At 39.7% G+C, this 24,783-nt stretch overlaps 1 pseudogene; it reads right to left on the bottom strand.

Annotated features, from left to right (window-relative positions):
* Positions 1–10,733: 10,733 nt before the first annotated feature.
* LOC149244257 (uncharacterized) lies at positions 10,734–11,552 on the bottom strand (annotated as a pseudogene).
* Between the last annotated feature and the right edge of the window lie 13,231 nt (positions 11,553–24,783).

The following is a 24,783-nucleotide window of genomic DNA, read 5'->3' as shown; positions in this document are numbered from 1 at the left end:
CTCTAATGAAGAAATGGTTGCTGCAGATGTGTCTAGAAGGTTGGAAAACCCCTGTCTAGGCTCTTTCCATGCTCAAAAAGGTTCCCATATGACTTCAAAAAGCCATGAAACGGTCTTTGTCTTGCAAATTAAAAATAATTGGCTCTTCAAATTGTCCAACATACAGTGCTGAAATCACAAAAATAAGGTTGCCAGTGAGTTCCAAACTCCCAAAAACACTTGTGTAAGCTCTTCTTGGGCTCAAAAAGACTAAAAATGACCAAGTTACGCCTCCTAAAACATTTCTATGTTGTATTTCCTATAAAATGGCAAAACTGGATAACTGTGCGACAGAATCCACCTTTTCGCTAAACGTCGAGCGATAATTTTGCGTCACACTGACACTAATTTCGCCGTAAATGGTGCAATTTGTCGCATTGTTTAAAAGTGCCAATATGGCCTTAGCACCGAGTTTTTAGCCCCTATGGGCGGTCATATGGCCACATAAGACCAGAGCCTAGGCTAACCACCCGACCCTGTCAGCTTCACTTCATTGCGGTCACATGGGCATTAATAGGATCGTGGGTTGGGCTAACTGCCCGCCCTTGCTGTCTTGGCTCCCGTCGCTAGACTCTGGTCATGTGGTGTTTGATAGATCCAGGGGTCAGGCTAACTGCTTACCCCCTCTGACTACACCTCGAGTTGTATGGTATGGCATGTAACTAGGGGCTAGCCCCCCAAATGCGCTCGAACTTGGCAATAAATTTAATCGCCACCACTACATAGTTAAGTCTCATTTGCATGGTGTAACAGTAATTCATTATGTTGGTTCACCATAGGTCACAGGGTCAAACCCTATTGGGCGAGTTAGTCAATCAACCAAAGTTTTGGCACGCTAATTGAGGGCCACGTGGCACCCTCCCATTGGGATATGTGGCGCCTCATCATTGGCCCACTTCACAACCCTTCAACCAATCAGAATCTGCCACCTAGCCTCATATGGTCATGCCACATGGTATCACAGGATTGGCCCTTCTGACACCATACCTCCATAGTCAAATGATGATGTCAATTGTATAGCCTACTCAATCAGCAGCCTAGTCACTGTAAGTTGACTTTTCAACTGTTGGGCAAAAACTTCAGAACTCAATAGCTTTCTCATATGATGTCAGATTGAGGAGATTCAAGCATCGTTGGAATTCGAATGACGAGATCTACAATTTTTCACTAGGTTTGGGCAATTTTGAACACTTTTATTTTTTAGTCTAATTTGATCCCCTAGATTGTTCTGGATCATTCCTCCCCCCTAGGAAGCTTTTGAACCACCAAAATCTTGTTTTTACATAGAGGGTAAGTGAGGATACATCTCCTTCACTTTCCCTATCTCTATCCACCTTACTCTGCTTGGATTCGTACCTTTGAGCCCCATTTGAAAGTACTCCACATTTCCTTTGTGTGAAGTCCTTATACTCCTATCAAGAATTGTGACTTATTTCAATTCTTATAAATATTCAGGAGAAAAATATGCAATGGATGGAATATTAACATTTTCTTCATGACCATCTTTCCTTGGCGGCTCACATGATCTTCGCCTTGAATTCTTGCTGGCATACAACTAAACTTGTTCTTCCACTTGGAAATTGTGATCAATTCGATGCTTTTCCATGCATTGATTTGTATATTTATTTTCCTTTCATAAGTTGCACTTGTACTCTTTGATATACATCACTATGTCCATCTTCTGAAAAATATTTACCAAAGATAAAATGTAAAATATGTCGGGTTGTGTTATATTCTTTCCATGACTAGCCCACGTAGTTAACTGGGGGGTTAGAGGGGGGGCGGAGCACCCCCTTCGTTGCGTCGATTGTGTAGCGGGGGGGTCACAGGGGGTTTGAGGTGTACCCGTAACCCCACTTTATGGGGTCCGAGGCAGCGCACTGGAAAATTTTGGTTTTGGACCCTATGTTAGGTCGGGTGAACCCACCTATGGTTTTGTGCATGATTTTCGCACATGTTTTTTGGACACGATGGTTTTCGGTCCATGGTATTGAACGTGATGGTTTTTGGTCCATGGTATTGGATGCTTCGACATGTATAAATATGTATTATAACATTGAAAGGAACATAATGAAAAAAATCAAGCTAGTAGTCTTGGTTTTGGGATCCAGGGGAAAATATCTGTGTATATGTGTTTTATGTGTTATGTTCTCGCATTGTTTATTTTCTGTGTTTTATAATTCGTAAGCAGGTAATTTTTGTACGGGGTTAAAACCTACATTTGGTATCAGAGAAAATTTGGCTTCAAGGGGATGCCTTTGTTGCTGAGGCGTTTTGCTCGAGGTCTGTGGTAGACCCTGTTCAATGGGAGATCTGCGAGATCGATTTTGGTGGTGAAAGAAGATGGCAAGCAGTGGAAAGATAGAGATCAAGAAATTTAATGGTCAGAGTTTTGAGTTGTGGAAACTCAAGATGGAGGATCTGTTAGTGGATAAAGATCAGTGGATCGCAGTAGATCCGGGTACTAAACCAACAGGAGTGTCTAATGAAGAATGGAAGAAGTTGGATCGGAAGGCAAAGAGCACAATACGATTGTGTGTCTTAGATTCAGTATTGTTGAATGTATCAGGGGAAGCTACGGCGAAGGCTTTGTGGGACAAGTTAGGGACTTTGTACCAATCTAAGTCTCTGGTGAATAAATTGTTCTTGCGGAAAAAGTTGTATAACCTAAGGATGAAAGATGGAGACTCGGTGATAGAGCATCTAAATGCATTTAATATTGTGGTAAGTCAGTTAGCATATGTTGATGTTAAAATTTCAGATGAAGATGAGTGCAACAGTTTGTTCTGTTCTCTACCAGATTTGTGGGATAGTTTGGTTATTCCAATAGGTAGCAATGCAACTGCCTTGCAGTTTGATGAAATAGTCTCAGCCTTGCTAACGGAGGAGATGAGATGGAAAAATATGGAGAGCCAAAATGATGATGCCTTGTCTGTACGAGGACGGTCCCAGAATAGAAACAAAAATAAGTCATCGAGTGGGAGATCTAAATCTAGAGGGAGATCTAAATCTCTAGGAAAACCTGTAAAGGTGGTGTGCTGGAAATGTGGAAAGGAAGGCCACTTTAAAAGGGACTATAAATCTAAAGCTCCTGACAAAGGAAAGGGATCTGATGAGGCTCCTTCTGTAGAGGCGAAAACCACCTCAGATGAAGGTGGGTATGTGCACTTGGCTTCTTCAAGTACACATGTAGATCATGAGGCATGGTTGATTGACTCAGGTGCATCCTTTTACTTCATTCCCCATAGAGAGTGGTTCTGCAAGTATGAGAAATATGATGGTGGTGATGTCTTCTTGGGGGATGACAGGAAGGCTAGAATCATTGGTCGCGGAAAAGTAAAGTTGAAGTTGCAAGGTGGAAGGGTTAGAATGCTTCCAGGTGTTCTACATATTCCTACATTAGCCAGAAATCTGATTTCTGTAAGCAAGCTGGATGATGCAGGTGTAAAAATAGTGTTCGAGAAAGATACCTACAAAATGGTTTGGGGAGCACTGGTATTGATGTGGGGAGTTCAGATTGGAACTCTGTACAATCTGCAAGGTAGCACTATTATTGATGGGTGCAATAGTTCTATGGTTCCTGAAAGTGGAGCAGAAAATCTAGTGGTCTCTAGAGAGAAGACCATACTATGGCATCAAAGGCTTGGACATATTGGAGAGAAGGGCCTTCGAATACTTCATGGTAAAGGTATGGTAGAAGGTATGAGTAATAGCTCTCTGGATTTTGATTTCTGTGAAAATTGTGTATATGGGAAGCAGAATTAGATGAGTTTCCCCTCTGGTGGTAAGAGGGAGAAACAGATATTAGAGCTTGTGCACAGTGATGTGTTTGGACCTGTGAAGGTTCCATCACTGGGTAAGTCTGTGTACTATGTATCATTTATAGATGACTTCTCAAGGAATACATGGATATATTTCCTGAAGAAGAAATCTGGAGTCTTTGACAGGTTTAAAGAATTTAAGGTTCTGGTGGAAAACCAGATAGAGAAGAAGATAAAGGTGCTGAGAATAGATAATGGTGGAGAGTTTTGCAGCAAGGAATTTGAATAATTCTGTAAGAAGTGTGGTATATCACGGCAAAATACTACTCCATATACACCTCAGCAAAATGGAGTTGCAGAAAGAATGAACAAGACATTGATGGAAAGGGAAAGAAGCATGTTCAGTGGTGTCGGGTTAGGACAGGAATTCCGGGCAGAGGCGGTGGATATTGCATGTTACTTGGTCAACAGGTCACCTTCATCAGCGTTGGAGGATAAGACTCCACAAGAGGTATGGACTGGTAAGAAACCCTCTCTTTCACATCTAAGGGTATTTGGATGTGATGCATATGTACATGTTCTAAAGGAGAAAAGAACCAAGTTGGATAGTAAATCTGAAAAGTGCATCTTTATTGGGTATAAGGATGGTTTAAAGGGTTATAAGCTTTGGAACCTAGTAAAAAGGAAGGTTGTGTATAGCCGAGATGTGGTGTTCAGAGAGGTGAAAGATGTTATTAAACATGAAGTCCAGCCAAAGGAACCTAAGAAGATAGAGTTTGAGCTAAAGGAGGAAGAATCATACTCTACAACAGAGGAGGAATCAGAAGATGAAGAGCCACAAACTCCGGCTATGAGAAGATTAGTTCGATAAAGAAGGCAGCCGGAAAGGTATATTCCATCTGCTTTCTATTCAAATTTTGTTTTGTATGTCACTGATGATGATCCTAGAACTATGAAGGAAGCAGTAGATTCAGAAGGTGCAAAACTCTGGAAAGAGGCCATGGTTGATGAAATGGCATCTTTGCACAAAAATGAGGCTTGGGATCTGGTGGAGATGCCAGCTGGAAGGAAATCCATTGGCAGCAAATGGGTGTTCAAAAAGAATACAAATGCAGAAGGAAAAGTGGAGAAATACAAAGCTCGATTGGTAGCAAAAGGTTATTCGTAGGTGCTGGGAATTGATTTTGGTGATATTTTCTCTCCTATTGCCAAGGTAACCTCTATTAGATTACTTTTATCTGTTGTTGTTGCTTTTGATTTTGAGGTGGAACAGATGGATGTGAAGACATCATTTCTTCACGGGGATCTGGAAGAGGAGATCTACATGAAGCAACCTGAAGGCTTTTCGGTGAAGGGTAAGAAAGAACTGGTATGCAAGTTCAAGAAGTCTTTGTATGGGTTAAAATAGTCACCAAGGATGTGGTATCAGAAGTTTGATACATTTATACGGGGACTTGGCTTCACCAGAAGCAAAGCAGATCACTGTGTGTATTTTAAATTAATTGGTGACCGTGTTATTTATCTGATCTTGTATGTGGATGATATGTTTCTGGTTGAAAATGTCAAAGAAATTATCCAGGATTTGAAGACCCAATTGTCCTCCAAATTCGACATGAAATATATTGGTACTGAAAACTATATTTTTGGCATGGAAATTAAAAGAGATCGTAAAAAGAGGAAGCTCTGGTTAAATTAGAGGAAGTATGTCGAGACAATACTGCAGAGGTTTAATATGCAGGATAGTAAACGGATGAAGGTTCCTATTCCAATAGGTGTGAGGTTATCTACTAAACAGTGTCCCAAGACACAAGAAGAGGAAGAGGACATGTACTGTGTTCCATATGCAAGTGCAGTCGGTAGCCTGATGTATGCAATGGTCTGTACTAGACCAAACATTGCACATGCAGTGGGAGTATTGAGTAGGTTTATGTCAAAACCAGGGAAGGAACACTGGACAATAGTGAAGTGGGTTTTCAGGTATTTGCGTGGCACTAGTGATTATGGTTTATGCTACCAAGGAAGACTGGGATTGGACAGAGTGTTGGATATTCATGGCTTTGTTGATGTAGACTAGGCTGGAGATTTGGATCAGAGAAGATCTACAAGAGGGTATGTGTTTAACCTATTTGGAGGTGCAATCAATTGGATGAATAAGAAACAATCTGTAGTGGCACTATCAACTACAGAGGCAGAATACATGGCAACCACTCATGCAAGCAAGGAAGCAGTTTGGTTGCAGAGATTGTGTTCAAGTATGTGGTTAGTACAGGAAGCCATAAGGATAGACTGTGGCAGCCAAAGTACAATTTTCTTGGCAAAGAACCCTGCATATCATTCAAAGACAAAGCACATTGATATTCAGTATCACTTTGTGAGGGATATGATAGAATACAAAAATGAGTTGCTGGTAAAGGTGGACAATTTGAAGAATACTGTAGATGCATTGACAAAATTTGTGAGCTCTGAGAAGTTCTCTTGGTGTAGAGAAACAATGGGCGTTTCAGGGCTGGAAAAATGACTAAGCTCTCTTGTGCTCCCCTGTGGAAAGAAAACAACAAGTGGGAGAATGTTGGGTTGTGTTATATTCTTTCCACGACTAGCCCATGTAGTTAACCAGGGGGTTAGAGGGGGGACGGAGCACCCCCTTTGTTGCGTCGATTATGTAGTGAGGGGGGGTCACAGGGGGTTTGAGGTGTACCCATAACCCCACTTTATGGGTTCCGAGGTAGCGCCCTAGAAAATTTTGGTTTTGAACCCTATGTTAGGTTGGGCAGACCCACCTATGGTTTTGTGCATGATTTTCGCACATGTTTTTTGGACGCGATGATTTTTGGTCCATGGTATTGAACGTGATGGTTTTCGGTCCATGGTATTGGATGCTTCAGCATGTATAAATATGTATTATAACATTGAAAGGAACATAATGAAAAAAATCAAGCTGGTAGTCCCGGTTTTGGGATCCAGGGGAAAATCTCTGTGTATATGTGTTTTATGTCTTATGCTCTCGCATTGTTTATTTTCTATGTTTTAGAATTTGTATGCAGGTAATTTCTATATAGGGTTAAAACCTACAAAATAGACTTTGGAAAATAACTCAAACAAGCTTCAAATAGAAATACTTGCATAGATGAGTGCTTCACACAATTATAGAATGCTTGATGTAATATAAATGCTCATCCCAAATTTAGGATGCTTACCACAATATCCATGAAGGAAATGCATTTGTTTACAATATGTCATGAATTTGAATCTCAAATTCCCATACAAGTTGTCTTAACAACAAGCCAAAATAACATAACATGCCAAAGAAAACACAGTTGCATATAAGTGATTTACTCACAACATCACTTTTACAAAATACCCAGCTATGGGGACATGAAACATGTGGAAAACAAAAGAAATGAAATATTTAATTAGACAAATATTCCAACCATTTCTTACCCAACCAAGCTAGGGAGTTTTCATTATGCCTTTCACTTTCTTCTGGAGCTGCTTCTGGAATGGGTATAGTGTGCCTCACACTTTCATCTTCCTTCTCTTCTTCAGGTGATTTTATGGCCTTTTTGTCCTTCTTTGGATGAAGATGTGGATGAATATTCCAACATTTATCAATCCAATGCCCACTTATGTTACAAGAGTGAAAACATCTTTGGGATCATTTCTTAGTAAAATTGTCTTTGAACTTGGAAGAGGACTTTCCTTCCTAGTCTCACTCAAAATCAACATATTCATTTCCTTGACTAATGCTTTCCTTTTTTGGCACTTGGCTACACAACGGTTAGGTGCTCGACAAAAAGTGCAAGGAAACACATTCCACAACATTTTATTCAGATCATTATATTGTTCATACTCATAGAGAACCTTTGATAATCAGGACATTTATACCTTTTATGATTGTCTTTTGGATTATGATCCTAGCGAGGAGAATCTGAATGGCAAGGAGAAATTGACTTAGTTCTTCCTTTGAAGTGTTCATCTCTCTTCGAAGATGTTTTTCAATTAACATCATCATCATGACATGATTCTCCTTCATTTTGCAAGAGTTCTTTCTTCACAAATTTCACACTTGAAGAATTATTTGACTTCGAAATTTTGGAGCATTCTCCAACTTCTTCTTGAACATAGCCCGATCCTTCATGTTGGGGTTGTTATCTCACCTAAATAGGATTAATAATTTCATGACTATGAACTCCAATACCCTTACCATTGTACCCCATTTTGGTCAACAATTTCATACCAATACCATTCTTATGTTTCTCAAAAGATGAAAAAGAGGAATTATCATTGTTAAGATAATGAATTGAACATGAAATATCTTTTACCTCCTTTTCTTCTTATGATTCCTGGTCCTCTTCCTGAAGCTTAGCCATCTACTCCTTCTTCTCATTTGTAGAGAAAGGGGTGGATGTGGACTCAAGGAAACCACTCATGTGATTTAACATATAAGCAGTGTTCTTTAACTGACATAGTGTACAATATTCATCAGTCATTCCATGACCACAAATTTGTTGAATCTTGGGAGAAACTTCGGTAGTTTAACATTCCCCAGTTTTCTCTTCAATGAAATTCTATAACATCAAGTGCAACTTATTATTTTCATCCTCTGCTGCCTCGATCAATCTTCTTAGTTCCATGTTCTCCACTTAGAGAAAAGAATTCATCTCTTCAATTTCTAAGAGTCTTGCATGCTAGAAACTTTCTCCCATGCTTGCAATTTGGTCAAAACCTGCTCTAATACCATGTGAACTGAAAATGAAACTTGATCATCCTCAAACACTTTGCAAGTTGAATAAATTTAGGTCTTAAAAATGGTCTCGTAGATAGTAAATCATTCTGAGATAAATAGTTAAGTTTTCAATGAATTTAAATATGAAACAAAATCATGTGAAACACGACATGACAAAAATGAAGAATAGAACAACCATGTGATAACGGAGTTCACCCCTCCTAGGCTACATCTCTAGGTCCTTCTCCAATGGCTATGCCACTTTATTGATCTCAGTAACTAAAAGAGTACATTAAAAATCTTTGACTCATAGAGTAAACCTCCTTCTAGAGTGGCTCATGTTTCTCCTTCAAAGAAACGTTCACCTTCAGAGAACTCTCACTCACAAGTTGACTCAACAGCAAAAAAAGCGATGGTGTCAAAAGAAGGACTCTCTCACTGAATGTGGCAACAATTCCTTGTACACATTCTAAGATGAAAAAACGCATATCCAACTGCTTCATAATGAAGTGTTGAAATGGTCTTTTTCCCACAAGCATACTGAGAGTAGACTGAAAATGGTTGCTCTAATGAAGAAACAGTTGATGCAGATGTGTATGGAAGGTTGGCAAACACTTGTCTAGGCTCTTTTCATGTGAAAAAGGGTTTCCATATGGCTTCAAAAAGCCATGAAATAGTCTTTGTCTTGCAAATTAAAAATACTTGGCTCTACAGATTTTCCAACATATAGTGTCCAAATCACAAAAATAAGGCTTCCATTGAGTTCATAACACCCAAAACCCCTGTGTAGGCTCTTCTTGGGCTCAAAAAGGCTGAAAATTGACCAAGTTAGGCCTCTTGGAACATTTATCTACTATATAACCTGTAAAATGGAAAAATTGGCTAACTTTACGACGAAATCCCCCTTTTTGCTAACCGCCGAGAGACAGTTTTGTCTGGGACCGGCGCTGATTCCACCATGAACGGTACAATTTATTGCCTCGTTTAAATGCGACAATATGGCCTTAACGTTGAACTTTTGGCCCCTATGGTTGGTTGTATGGCCACATAAGACTTGGGCCCGAGCTAACTTTCCACCCCCGCAGCTCCACTTCATTGTGGTCACATGGGCATTAATAGGATTAGGGGTCGGGCTAACAGCTCACCCCTACTAGCTTAGCTCCTGCCACTAAACACTGGTAATGTGGTGTTTGATAGGACTGGGGTCCCGGCTAACTACCCGTCCCCTCTGACTATGCGTCGGGTCATATGGTATGGCACATAACCAGGGGCATGGGCTAACTTCCAAGCCCCTCCCCCCAAACGCGCCTAAACTTGGCATTACATTTAACCACTACCATTATATAATTAAGTATAATTTTCATGGTGTAACATTGATTCATTATGTGTAGTTTTCTTCCAGAGTTCTCGCATCCATAATTGTTTGCATCAATGTTTCGAACCATCCACTGTGGCTCATCATCAGGATAAATCAGTAATTCATTATGTTGGTTCGTTGGAGGTCACACGGTCAAACCTTGTCAGGTCAGTCAACTGAGCAACCAAAATTTTGACATGCTAATCGAGGTCCACCTGGCGCCCTCCCATTAGGCCATGTGGTGCCTCATCATTGGCCCACCTCACAACCCTTCAACCAATCAGAATCCACCACCTAGCCTCGTACAGTCATGCCACATGGCATCACAGGATTAGTCCATCTAACACCACACCTTGCACAGTCAGTTGATAACATCAGTTGTATGACCTACCCAGTCAACGCTTCAAGTCGACATTTTAGCTCTTGGGAAAAAACTTCAAAACTCGATAACTTTCTCATACAATGTCAAATTGAGGCGATTCAAGTGTCCTTGGAATCAAAATGACGAGATCTACGATTTTGCACTAGGCTCAAGCAATTCTGAGAACTTTTATTTTTGAGGCTATTTTGATCCCCTGGATTGTTGTGGATCGATAACTTTGTACTGGACTCATCTACTAGCTTCCCAGTTTGTTTTGATATTTCTTTCTGTCTTGTAGAATTGTTTATATAGAAGAAGGTTTATCTATTGATATCATTGGGATCAAGGATGAAAGGAAAGAAAAATAACCAATTACAACATAATCAATGTCCAATGGTTGTGTTGTTAATGAATATACACAATGGAAATTATTTTCATGCTTGAACATCCAATTTTATTTTATCATATTTAATAGTAATATTCAAAGGACTATTCATTGCCCATATCTCTACCACACAAAAAAATATGTCCATCACTAACAACAAGTCAAATACCTTGTTGACTCATCTTCTCTCCCTGTTGTTGCCCAACACCTAAATAATAGATCCCAGAGATTCCATCTAGCATCTACAACACATAGGGAGTGCCCACTATCAAATTATCCTAAACATCCTCACCCTTCCTCGTTGTCAATGTAAGTCCACCTAGTTCTCTCCCTATGTACTTATTCTTCTTTCACACTAGTGCATCTTCTAATATGACCGATCTAGTTGCAAACTCAAACTTGAAATTGGACCCCTCATACAACATGAGGAATGTCCTTTCCACCCTTTTGACTTGGTGCACTAACACTCCACCCTCGCACTAGGACCATGCATTCTGGCATAATTAAATATTTCTAGCCTTTTGCCAGATTTTACCATTGTCGAAAACTATCATGCCTGCTAAGAAAAGCTATCCCAACCAACCAGTTAGATTCTCTAGTTTGATATATCATGAACATCCTCCTCCCATCATTGTCAGGAAAAATACTTGGCTAAGAGATGTCATTCTTATCTTAGTTACTAGGCTCCCCAACATCGAGCATTGGCCCTTCTGCATTGTCAATATGGATTTTCCCAACAAAAGAAGCCAATCTTGACAATTATTACCTCCCCCAACCTACCACCTACCGAGAGTGAGGTTGTTAATTTTCCCATGAATTTAGAGTTAGATGGTCAAAATTAAAAGAGAGTGTGACAATTGAATGTATCTCCATTATTTAATCTGGAACCTTACTTCCAATTCCAAAATATACACACTTATCATCACAATTATTATTTGTTTTAAATTAATACAATAATTTACACATCAAATTTAACATAAAATTCAAATTTAAACATTACCTATCTTTTCAGCAAAAATACATAAGTTGATTTCTCATTAGGTATTTGAAACTAGATGAAATGTATATAAAACTTGTCTCCTAACTATGGATTTTATTCCTCCTCAACTGTGTAAACACAAATTATATAATTGAAATGAAGAAGAAAATGTCAAAGGAATAAGAGATGTGCACATAAGATAAGGAAAGGAGAAGTTCTTGTTATTGTAGATGTACCTGAAGAAAAGGCCAATAAAATCATCATCGTTATTTTTGGGTTGTGGTAATCTTAGATTATATACTAGAAATAAATGTATGACTAACAACTTAGATTGTTTCCTTTCATATGTTTCATTAAAATTTTAATATTAAGGTATGGATTAATTAAAAATGTTAATAATAAAATAAAGCACTAGGTGCCTTAATTCAAGGATATGGAGCATGAACATTGACACATTATAACATTAATACTAACAACATATAATAATATTCTCATTGATTCAAGTGGATTGGTGGCCACTTGCCTATTCCAATTAGACCTCCAGTCAGTTTCACTTGTTTCCTTGTTTATTGCAGCATTTACTATTTTTAGTAGTTTTTTGGGTCCTAAACTTCGAGAGCAGTTTTGACCCCCTAAACAATGTTTTTTTGAGGTCTGCAGTAGGCCCATAGCCATAGGCAATGGCCTAATGAAAATCCTATAGTACTCGAAGAGGTATTTCCAACAAGGTATCGTACGTGCCAAAGGGAGATAATATGACCAAGTTACAACCCCGGGAAGTTGGTTACCCAACAAGGCCCACAAACTCTTGGTGTTCCATCTCTTGGGGTTAGGGTTTTGGTTGTTTAGGGTTTTCCCTTGTTTTTCAATAATAAATAGGCCCTTTAGCCTCATTGTAATACAGTTCATATGCATGTAGCCGCCACATATCTTCTCAAAGATAAGCTATCATCGTCTGAGCTAGTTTATTTCCATATGGTTTGTAAGCATATTTAATATTTGATATTAATGAAATTAATGAAATTAAGTGTTATTTATGTTGCATATATGTGTTTATGGTTATATCTGTGATTTGTTACATTCATGTTTAAGCTTGGATCACTCATGGCCTAACAGTGGAATGCAAACAATTCATTTTCATCATGGAAACATAAAAATAGAAGGATGGTACATAGTAAATTAGGTGTGTACACATCCATAATGTCAAGGATAAGTGTAAGGCTATCTTTTGTAATAATTCATTTTGGGTTGTATTTTGGGAATTTTCCAAAGATTAAATTTTAGTATTAGGTTAATTTTAAAAAAAAATTGTTAATTTTTTTTAAGTTTGTTAATTTTTATTTTTTGAAACATAAATTATCTATTTTATTTAAAATAAAGTTATTTACTAAAATCTCAATAGAGTTGGATTTAATGGATTTAATAGTACAAAATGAGTTTTTCGCTATTGGGTAAGGTGCAATTCCTATTAAGATCTAGCCTAAAGTCATGAGGGCACCTTGAGGTAGTGGTTGAACATGTGATTACACTCAAAGAGATTGTTGTAAATGATCTTGTGACCCATGCCCACATAATTGGATCAAATCTCAACTCTGTGTCCTTCAATTTTTCAACCTCTAGGGTATAGATTGATCGATGATATGGTGTATTGTTAAGGAACTCATTTACTATGTCAATGGTCCAAAAGCCGCTAGTTTATATCCCATGTGTAACAGCCCCTGGTTGATTTTCTATTGAAAATGCAACAAGATGATGGAGCTTCGTGAAAAGAAGTCGCCTTCACTAAGTGGGCCCGTAGGCTATTTTTGGCGCAAAGTCTATTTTCAGACATATGGATCATCGTCTATGAGTTGCAGGATGATTATTATGGATGATTGGTCATGTTGGTAAAAATAGATGGACCTTTATTTTTAGACATATGGGTAGAGTCTATTTTTAGACTGCCAGTCTAAAAAAAGAACAGTGGAATATTATTAGCTCTTAATAATATTTGGACTATAAACATTATCTTATCCTCTTGCAGCACTTCAGTTCGAGCTACGGATGTGGCACATGCAACTGCCAGAAGGAAATACGCTTTTCCTATGGGTTAGTTGAGCTATTGCATGATGGACTTCAGTGAGAACTCAAGTGATTGAGTTTGGTGGAGTTGATTGAGGAGTTGATGGAGTTGTGTTCAGTTTGACTTAGTTGAACTAGTTGTATTTAGTCTAACTGCCAAATACATTAGTGATGAGTGATGTGAATTAATTATTAATTAATTCACTAATTATTAACTCATAAATCAACTAAAGAATACATCAGTTAACTCAGTGCATTGACAGTTCAATGAAGACAAGTGTTAGAGGTGGGTGAAAGGGTGAGACTACTATCAGTTGTGACTATAGCTGTGCATGAGATTTGCACAATTATTGATTGAGACTGCCAATGAGGATTGTGCAGTACAAGCCAAGGGAATTTGAACTTGGATCTGATATATTCTCAACTTGGATTTCGCAGTAGAGGCAGGAAAACAGTGGAGGAGATTTGAACCCGTGACTTGTTCAAATCTGAGCTAGTTTGTGTGTAGCATGCGGAGATAGTACTGAGTACTTGTGAGGAGTATTGTACTATGTATTGTTACATGACTTCTATCATTATAATATACATATAGTTGGGGGTTTTCAGTTGTATGCTTTCCCCATTACATACTGTGTTGATATGTGTGATTGATGTTTCAATGTGTGCATGCGATTGTTTTTAATTCCGCAAATTGATGATCAATGGTAGAGGAGGTTATGTATTATGCATGCATTCCGAAAATAGTGTATAACCAGGATAATCTTTGTGAATAAGTGTTATATTATTCAAATTTCTACATGGTATCAGAGGGAAGTTGATCATCAGATCTATTATTCAGAAAGTGATTACATTTTTTTCTTCAGGCAGAGTCTGTAATTGGGCTAGGTAGCCTCTGGATTCATCCTTCTTTTGGAAGGTGAGATATCCGGTAAATTCCCATACAGTTAATCTTTGTACGAGAAATACTTTTTTCTCACGAATTTTAGATCAGAAGCGGTTGAGTTTTGAGCTGGTGGAATTCGAATTTGTAGCAGTGTTTTCTTGGTGTGGAAGTTGAAATGTCTTTCAACGGATTGCAATTGGAGTATGCCCTTGAAGGCAGCTCGAATTATATTGCATGGAAAGACAGGATGGAGGCAATGTTAGATGACAATGGGTTGAAGGAGTTCATAGACGCTGAGGTCCCAAAGCCTACTGATGCTGCTCAAGTTGAGGCTTGGCAAAAGAAGACAGCAAAGTGTCGAAGGATTCTGTTGGAGGGCGTGAAGGATCACATTGTATCCAGCCTGCATGGAAAGGCTTCTCCATACTTGATGTAGAAAGCATTGATAGATTTATTCCAAAGCAAGAGTGACCAGAGGAAGTTGGCGCTCAAGGATAAACTCAAAAACATTAAGTGTGAGAAAGGAGACAGTATGCCCAAGTATCTCACGAAGTTCACCCAATGTCGGGATGAGCTGGGAAGTGTGGGGGTGACTATTGATGATGAGGACTAGGTGAGCTTGGCTCTCCTTGGTCTTCAAAAGAGTTGGCATTCCTATCAGGACTCTGTCAATGGTCGGGAGAGATTGCCAGGATGGAAGAGACTTTGTTCTGATCTTGTGCAAGAGGAGATCAGGCGGAATACCAGGGACGGATCTTCATCAAAGGCATCTGATGAAGAAAATTGTGCTTTCGCTGCCAAAGCAAAGAAGGGGAAGAACAAGAAAGCTTCTCATTCCGGTGCGAAAGCCAAGAAGCAGGACATGTCCAAGGTGAAGTGTTTTCATTGTCACCAGCACGTACATTATGCCACAAATTGTCTGTAGAAGAAGAAAAATAAGAAAGTTGCTAGATCTACAGCGGGAGAGGCCTTAGCCTCGCAGTTTGAGCTGGATTTTTCGCTAATCGCATGCTTGGTATCAAGTGTGATGGGATCGGTATGGTTTTTGGATAGTGGTGCGTCTTTTCACATGACAGGAGATCGAGATTTTTTTCTGATCTGAATGAGAAATATCTTGGAGTGCACATCGAGATGGGCGATGATGGTAGATACAATGCGACCGGTATCGGTACCATTTCCTTTGAGAGGGAGTCTAGTAAACCTTTCGTATTGAGTGATGCATGTTCCAGGATTGAAGAAGAATCTCATCTCTATGGAAATGTTAGAAGACAAGGGATATGATGTTGTCTTCAGCGAGGGAAAGGCTTTCCTGCGCAGTAAGACAACTGGAGAAACCCGGAAGATAGGGGTTCGAGTCAAGAACCTTTATCGATTACATGTAGATGGCTGCGCAGCAATGGCATGCAAGGCAGAAGGATTGGTGATCCAGGATGATGGTGAGCTGTGGCACCGGAGATTGGGCCACCTTCACCATGGAGCCTTGAAGATACTGCAACAGATTTCTATTGGGCTTCCTAAAGGCACTCTTGCGCAGTCAGATCAGTGCAAGGGGTGTACTTTGGGAAAATTTGTGAAAGCTACCTTTCACGAGAAGGATAGTCGTGCCACGACAATCCTTGAGAGAATTCACACAGACGTGTGTGGACCTTTCTCAGTAGCTTCGACAGCAAAGCACAAGTACTATGTGATCTTTGTTGATGATTTCTCTCGAAAGTGTTGGATCTTCTTCATGCAGAAGAAGAGCGAGACATACTCAAAGTTCTGTGAGTTTAAAGCACTGGTTCAGAAGGAATCGGGGAAGAAGGTGAAGGCTCTTAGGAGTGAAAATGGTGGTGAATTCATCTCTGGCGAGTTCAAGGACTTCTGCAGTGTAGAAGGGATTCGAAGAGAGCTCATAGCTCCCCATAACCCACAACAGAACGGGGTTGTTGAGCGGAATACAGAACGATCGTGGGTGTTGCACAGGCGATGTTGCATGATCAGGGCCTACCCCTTCACTTGTGGGCAGAGGCATGCAATATTGCAGTATATGTGAAGAACCGTTGTCCTCACAAGATACTTGGCATGAGTACACCCGAGGAAGCTTATTCTGGTAAGAGGCCTGATATTTCTCATTTGAGGATTTTTGGTTCTCCTGTTTACATGCATGTGACAAAGGATGCCAGGAAGAAGCTGGAGCTGACTGCAGAGGTTGGGATATTTGTGGGGTACACTGATACGCCCCACAACTATCGTGTGTATTTGCCAGATAGTCGCAAGACTGTTGTGCGACGGGATATCAAATTTCAGGAGGAGAAAGCCATGAAGTGTTCGCTTGAGAGGGAGCCACACTTGCATGCAGATGAGGAGCTATTAGTTCCTAAGGATGAGCTTCAGGATGTGGATCAGCCACAAGATGAAGTTCATGGAGTGGAAGAGACCACTCATGCAGCGCCAACCATCAGAGGGCGAAAGCGCACTACAGAAGCTGAGCGACTAGCTCAAGATGCAGAGAAGGTTGTAGGACCACCTACAACACAGTGCAGATAGAGACAGTCACCTAATCGGTACACTGGATACATGGCTCTTGTAAGCAAATGTGTCGTGACTGAGCCATCCTCTTTCGAGGAAGTTATGGAGGATCCCGCATGGGTAGATGCCATGGTGGAAGAGTATGATTAGATTGTCAGAAACAGTGCATGGGAGATTGTCCCAAGACCGGAGGGGAAATCAGTGGTGGGTTTGAGATGGATCTACAAAGTGAGGCAAGCAGCTGACGGGAGTGTGGAGAAGTGCAAGGCAAGATTTTTTGCCTGAGGCTTCTCACAGATAGAGGGGATCGATTATGAGAAGACCTTTGCACCTGTCGCAATGTATTCTTCCATACGGACGATTATTTCTCTCTCAGCGCAGATGGGGTGGCACATCCATCAGATGGATGTGAAGACTGCTTTCCTCAACGGAGTCATTGAGGAGGAGGTGTACATAGAGCAGCCTGAAGGTTTCGAGATCTTCAGCAGTGAGTCACATGTGTGCAGGCTCAAGAGAGCGTTGTATGGGTTGAAACAAACACCTCATCCTTGGTACACACAGATAGACAGTTATTTCACCGGACTTGGATTCTCCAAGAGTGAGGCGGATCCTAACCTATACCAGATTGTAGTGGAGGGTAAGTTGTTGATCATTGTACTTTATGTAGATGATTTTATTTTGACGGGAGATGAGCTGTTGATACTTTCATGCAAGGAGGATCTTGCTAGAGAGTTTGAGATGAAGGACTTGGGCCTCCTTCATTATTTCCTGGGATTGGAAATTTGGCAGCGCAGTGATGGACTATTTGTTTCTCAGGGTAAGTATGCCCGGGAGATACTGGAGAAGTTCAACATGCATGGCTGCAAGCCTGTTGATACTCCTCTTCCTGGAGGTTGGAGGAAGGAGGATGCTACTTCAGCGGAGGTAGTGGATGCCACTATTTATCGACAGTTGGTGGGGTCGCTTATGTATCTGGTCAATACATGACCCGATATATGCTATGTTGTTAACCAGCTTTCACAAGCTATGGTTAAGCCAACCAAGCTCTTCTGGAAGGCAGGAAAGCATGTATTGCGTTATCTCATAGGCACATCGAGATATGGATTGTGGTATAGACAGCAGGATGAGGTGAAGCTATGTGGCTTCACGGATGCAGATTGGGCAGGGAGCCCAATGGACAGAAAGAGCACATCTGGAGGGATATTTAGTATCGGGTCAACAACAGCTTCTTGGTATAGTAGGAAGCAGAGATCCGTGGCACTCAGTTCAGCGGAGGCCGAGTATATGGCAGCAAGTTTGGCTGCATGCAAGGCTATATGGATGAGGAAGATCCTGGTTGGGTTGTTCGAGTCACACTTGGAGCCTACTGTGATTTATTGTGATAACCAGAGTTTCATTAAACTCTCGGCTAATCCTGTATTTCATGATAGATCCAAGCACATCGACATCAGGTACCATCATATCAGATATTGTGTGCAGTGGAGAATCATGTTACTTTCATATATTCCCACGGAAGATCAGGATGCCGATATCTTGACGAAGGTGCTCACCAGGAGAAAATTTGAATACCACAGAGGCAGGATAGGGGTTACAGATAATCCATATCTTGTTGAGAGGGAGTGTTGAAAATGCAACAAGATGATGGAGCTTAGTGAAAAGAAGCCGCCTTCACTAAGTGGGCCCGCAGGCTATTTTTGGCGCAAAGTCTATTTTTAGACATATGGATCATGGTCTATGAGTTGCAGGATGCTATTTATGGATGATTGGTCATGTTGGTAAAAATAGATGGACTTCTATTTTTAGACATATGGGCGGAGTCTATCTTTAGACTGCTAGTCTAAAAATAGAACAGTCGAATATTATTAGCTCTTAATAATATTTGGACTATAAACATTATCTTATCCTCTTATAGCACTTCAGTTCGAGCTACGGATGTGGCACATGCAACTGCCAGAAGGAAATACGCTTTTCCTATGGGTTAGTTTAGCTATTGCATGATGGACTTCGGCGAGAACTCAAGTGATTGAGTTTGGTGGAGTTGATTGAGGAGTTGATGGAGTTGTGTTCAGTTTGACTTAGTTGAACTAGTTGTATTTAGTCTAACTGCCAAATACACTAGTGATGAGTGATGTGAATTAATTATTATTTAATTCACTAATTATTAACTCATAAATCAACTAAAGAATACATCAGTTAACTCAGTGCATGGACAGTTCAGTGGAGACAAGTGTTAGAGGTGGGTGAAAGGGTGAGACTACTATCAGTTGTGACTATAGTTGTGCATGAGATTTTCACAATTATTGATTGAGATTGCCAATGAGGATTGCGCAGTACAAGCCAAGGGAATTTGAACTTGGATCTGATATATTCTCAACTTTGATTACGCAGTAGAGGCAAACAAATAGTGGAGGAGATTTGAACCCGTGACTTGTTCAGATCTGAGCTAGTTTGTGTGTAGCTGTTATGAAACCAGCTCAAGAAAAGATAGAAAAGAAAGATCAACGCCTTAGAATTCAGCCTCTTCGAGGGGGAAACCTCCTTTACATTACATAAATGAACAATTCTTGGATGATACAAATGACAAAACCTCCTTTCTATATATAGGAGTCTAAGGAGTCACAATATAATCCAGCCGACCTAACAATAATAATATAAAGCCACAAAAATAACAATAGAGGGATTCTATGGGGCACAGAAATAACAATATGGGGGTAATAGGGGCACAACAATATAAATAAGGGGTATAACTACAATAGTAATGGGGTAATCACTAGTATTATAGGGACCCAACATGCCCCTCTCCTTCAAAAAAGTGTTGTCCTCAACGCTTGAGTAGTTCTGGATACTTCTGCATAAAATTCTCATCCTCCCATGTGGAATCTTCAGCGGATAAGTTCTTCCACTTGATAAGATACTCTGAAATTGATCGATTTCGTAGCTGTCGAGTTCTTGTTTCTGTGACTGCTTCCGGTTCCAATATAATTTTTCCTTCCTCGTCAAGTTCTGGCAATATTGTTTGAACTGGGAGCTTGTCGCCTATAACCTTCTTTAAACATGAAACATGGAAAACTGGGTGCAATCGAGAAGCTGCAGGAAGCTCCAATTTGTATGCCATAGTACCAATCTTTTGCAACACCTTGTACGGACCATAATACTTTGGTGATAATTTATTATCCTTCTTAGCTTGCTTTAGGGACATTTGCTTATATGGTTGTAGCCGTAGGAATACCCAATCACCTACATCAAAACTTCTTTCACTGCGATGTTGATCTGCCTGTTGTTTCATTCTATTTTGTGCCAACACGAGGTTATCCTTTAAGAGTTGGAGGACTTGTTGTTGATGTTCGATGTGATGTTCCACTGCCTGAACCTTAGAATTTTCTCTTAAATATGATGTGATGGATGGTGGTTGATACCCATAAAGTGCCATAAATGGGGTCATTTTTGTTGCTGTATGGAAGGAAGTGTTATACCACCATTCAGCCAGAGGCAACCATTTGACCCATTGTGTCTGTTTATCAGATACAAAGCAACGAAGATATCCTTCCAAACATTTGTTTACTATCTCAGTTTGCCCATCAGATTGAGGATGATAAGATGAGCTATGAGCTAACTGAGTACCAAGACAAGAAAATAATTCTGTCCAAAAATTTCCAGTGAAAATGGGATCTCTGTCACTTACAATAATCTTTGGGTTTCCATGTAGCTTTTGAACTGTTTCCATAAATGCAGTAGAAACTGTACTGGCTTTAAATGGATGTGATAATGCACAAAAGTGTGCATACTTGGTAAGTCTGTCAACTACCACCATGATGACACTCTTTCCCTCAGACTTGGGTAAACCTGTGATAAAATCCATTGAAACCTCCTCCCAACGTTGGCTTGGAATGGATAAAGGTTGTAATAGACCCGGTGTCTTAATTGTTTCAACTTTATTTTGTTGGCAAACCAAACATTTCGCCACAAACTTTTGAATATCTGATTTAAGGCCATCCCAAAAAAATTCCTTCTTAACCCTGTGGTAAGTTTTTAAAAATCCTGAGTGCCCTCCTAAGGGAGAAGTGTGCAATTCCATAAGAATCTTTTGTTTTAGCTGGGAATTCTTACAGAGGTATAAGCGATCTTTGTACCATAACGAATCTTTTTGCCAGCTAAATGTATCAGAAGTACTGGAATCTTGTTGTAGCTTTCGAATAAGTGCCCACACTTCTTCGTCATTCTTCCATTCCTCCCTTGCTTCGTTTATCCAATCTGGTTGGATAATAGAAATGGCACACAACAATGCTTCCACATCCTCATCCTTTCTTGAGAGTGCATCTGCCACCACATTTTGCTTCCCTTTTTTGTAGATGATTTCAAAGTCATAACCCAACATCTTTGTGACCCACTTTTGTTGCTCTTCAGAGGATAATCTTTGTTCTAAAAAGTATTTAAGGCTATCATGATCCGTTTTTACCTTGAAGTGTCTTCCCATTAGGTAGGGTCGCCATTTCTTAAGTGCATGGAGTATTGCCAACATTTCCTTCTCATAAATAGCTTTGCTTAAAAACTTTCCCTTGATTGGACGACTTTCAAAAGCAATGGGTCTTTCATCTTGCATTAGAACAGCACCAATTCCATTTCCTGAAGCATCACATTCCACAATAAAGGTTTTTGTGAAGTCCGGTGTAGCTAAGACCGGTGCTTGGCACATTGCCTCTTTAAGATGTTCAAAGGCCTTTGTTGCTTCCGGAGTCCATGAAAATGAATCTTTCTTCAATAATGTTGTTAGAGGTGCTGCTATTCTCCCATAATTCTTAACAAACTTGCGATAATACCCTGTCAACCCAAGAAATCCTCGCAGATGCTTTATGGATGTGGGGATTTTCCATTCCTTAATGGCTTTAATTTTGCTAGGGTCTACCTTAACTCCTTCATGAGATACAATATGACCCAAATATTCCACCTCCTGGACTCCAAAGAAACATTTGGATCTTTTTGCATATAATTGTTTCTCCTCCAATAGTTGTAGCACCTTGTCAACATGTTCAACATGATCCTTCCAAGACTTGTTGTAGATTAGTATATCATCAAAAAATACTAACACAAATTTTCTAAGGAATGGTTTGAAAATTGAATTCATCAAACCTTGAAATGTTGAAGGTGCATTGGTAAGGCCAAAAGGCATGACCAAAAATTCATAATGACCCTCATGAGTTCTAAATCGTTTTTGGAATGTCTTCAATCTTCATTCTGATTTGATGATATCCCGAACGAAGATCCAACTTGGTGAAGTAAATTGATCCATGCAATTCATCCAGTAATTCATCAATGACAGGAATGGGGAACTTATCTTTAATAGTGAGCTTGTTGAGCTCCCTATAATCTGGACACATGCGCCATGATCCATCCTTCTTGTGCACCAATACTACTGGAGCTGAGAAAGAACTTTGACTCGGTTGAATTATACCAGCCTCTAGCATTTCTGCAACCATACGTTCAATTTCACTTTTTTGGACATATGGATATCTGTACGGCCTGATGTTTGGAGGAACACTTCCTGGAATCAGATGAATAGCATGATCATGATCACGCATAGGTGGGAGACCTTTGGGAGTCTCAAATACCTTGGAATGATTGTCCAGGACTTTTTGGAGATCTGGAGAAATAGATGATTCCAATGTGGAAACATCTAGCGAACATAATTGTGCAATTACACCTCTTTGCTCCTTTTTTAGAAGCTTTGTCATGCCATTAGAGCTGATTATCTTTCCTGGTTTCCCTGCAATACCCCTTAATTCAACTTCCTTTCCTTCCACAGAAAATTTCATGAAAAGTTCTTGAAAATTAAAAGCTATTGTACCCAAGGATTGTAGCCATTGGACTCCTAGTACAACATCAGCACCTCCCATTGGAATGGAAAGCATTGGGCTAGTCAATACATATTCTCCCATGGATAGCTTGATATTATGGCACTTTCCAGAACAATTTATTGTTCCTCCATTTGCAATCATCACTTGACACTCTGGTGCTGGATATAGGAAGCAATTCAATTCTTTTGCTACCCTACAATGAATAAAATTGTGGGTGCTTCCTGAATCAATCAACACTATTACCTTTTTCTTCTTGATTTGTCCTTCTATCTTGATGGTTTGAGGAGTGGTAATTCCCGCCAATGCATTACAAGATATGGTCGGATTTATTTGTTCTTCATCTAGGCTTTGTTCCTGGAATATATCCTCTTCTTTTGACCTTTCTTGCTCCTTTTCTTCTTCCTCTTCACAATCTATGTAGAATAATTTCTTCTCAGCACACTTATGACCTTTTGTGTATTTGCTATCACAATTGTAACAAAGCCCTTTTGCTCTTTTTTCTTCCAATTGTTGTGGTGTCAACCTTGTAGGTTGTGGAAGACTATGGGCAACAACACTTCCGTCTTTATAGTTGTGAATGGTATGCTTCCTAGTTGCCATAATTTTGCTTTCCATTTTTCTTGCTAACCTGAATGCCTTCTCTAATGAATCAGGTTCCCAAAGGCGAACATCATGTTGGATATTATCCTTTAAAGACCCTATGAACACATCAATCCTATGCTCCTCTGGAATATCTTTTACCCTTATGTTCAATTTTTGGAACTCCTCAATGTGCTCCATTATTGAACCCTTTTGTTTGAGACTTATCAATTGGCTAAAAAAAGTGTTGCTTTTTGTATCCTCATAATGTGCTATCAATTCTTCCGTAAAAATTGCCCAAGTGATAAATTGTTTACGAGAACAAAGCCATTGATACCATACAAACTGATTTGGTTCCAAATATACAGTTGCCATACGTACCTTTTGTGCGTTTTGCACATTATTGAGATCGAAGAATTGCTCCATCTGTAATATCCATGTGGCGGGATCCTTGCCATCAAACTTCCTCATATCGATTTTTGGAATATGGTGATTCTTCGATCCAACATTAGCGTCTATGGAATCATGATTAACATTTCTTTTGTTCTCATCATGAGTTTCCTTTAGTACCCTTTCACCCTTAGGGACCATTTCTTGTAGCAACTTATTCATATTTATCTTCAATTCGTCCATGTCTGTCTTCAAATCTATCTTCAAATCATCCATCTTAGCTTTCACGTCAATCATCTTAGCTTCTACGCCTTTCTTTAAACAGTCCATCTTAGCTTCTACACCTTTCTTTAAACCATCCATCTTAGCTTCTACATCTTTCTTTAAACCATCCATCTTAGATTCTGTTCATTTTTGTGCAAATGACAGTTGTTGTACTTGGTCTTGTAATTTTGATATATCATGTTGCATTTCTTCCTCTTCTTCATGAGTCATGCTAGAGCTTTCAGGTTCCTTACTAGGTGTTTGCATTTTCTTTCCTCGGGACATCAGTTATCAATAATAATTCTCTACTATGCCCTTTGAATTCCTTCAAAATAAATTTTCAAACCAAGCTTAAGCAAAAATTTAAGAAAATCTACACACCTTTTTTCACTTTGTAGGAGCTCGATATTGCCTCTAATGTATCTCTGTACTTTCCAATCATCTAGTTCTGAGATTGTGATCTGTATTAGCCCTCTGTGTCCTCTTTCCAATGCCACAAGTCTGACCCAAATTGGATTCTCCAAGGAAGAGTTATGTGAAATCTCCCACAGTGACTTGCTTTTAGACTAGTTCAGTAGAGCGAACTTGTACGACTTGCCACGAGTCACTGTTTCAACCTTTGGATCTGAAACTCG

This window comes from Pinus tabuliformis, chromosome 8 (genome assembly GCF_031772625.1).
Source record: "Pinus tabuliformis cultivar Carrire ecotype Pingquan chromosome 8, CPIR1, whole genome shotgun sequence".
Taxonomy (NCBI): domain Eukaryota; kingdom Viridiplantae; phylum Streptophyta; class Pinopsida; order Pinales; family Pinaceae; genus Pinus; species Pinus tabuliformis.
The sequence above is the reverse complement of the archived record's forward strand: the minus strand, read 5'-3'. Positions and strand labels throughout refer to the sequence as shown.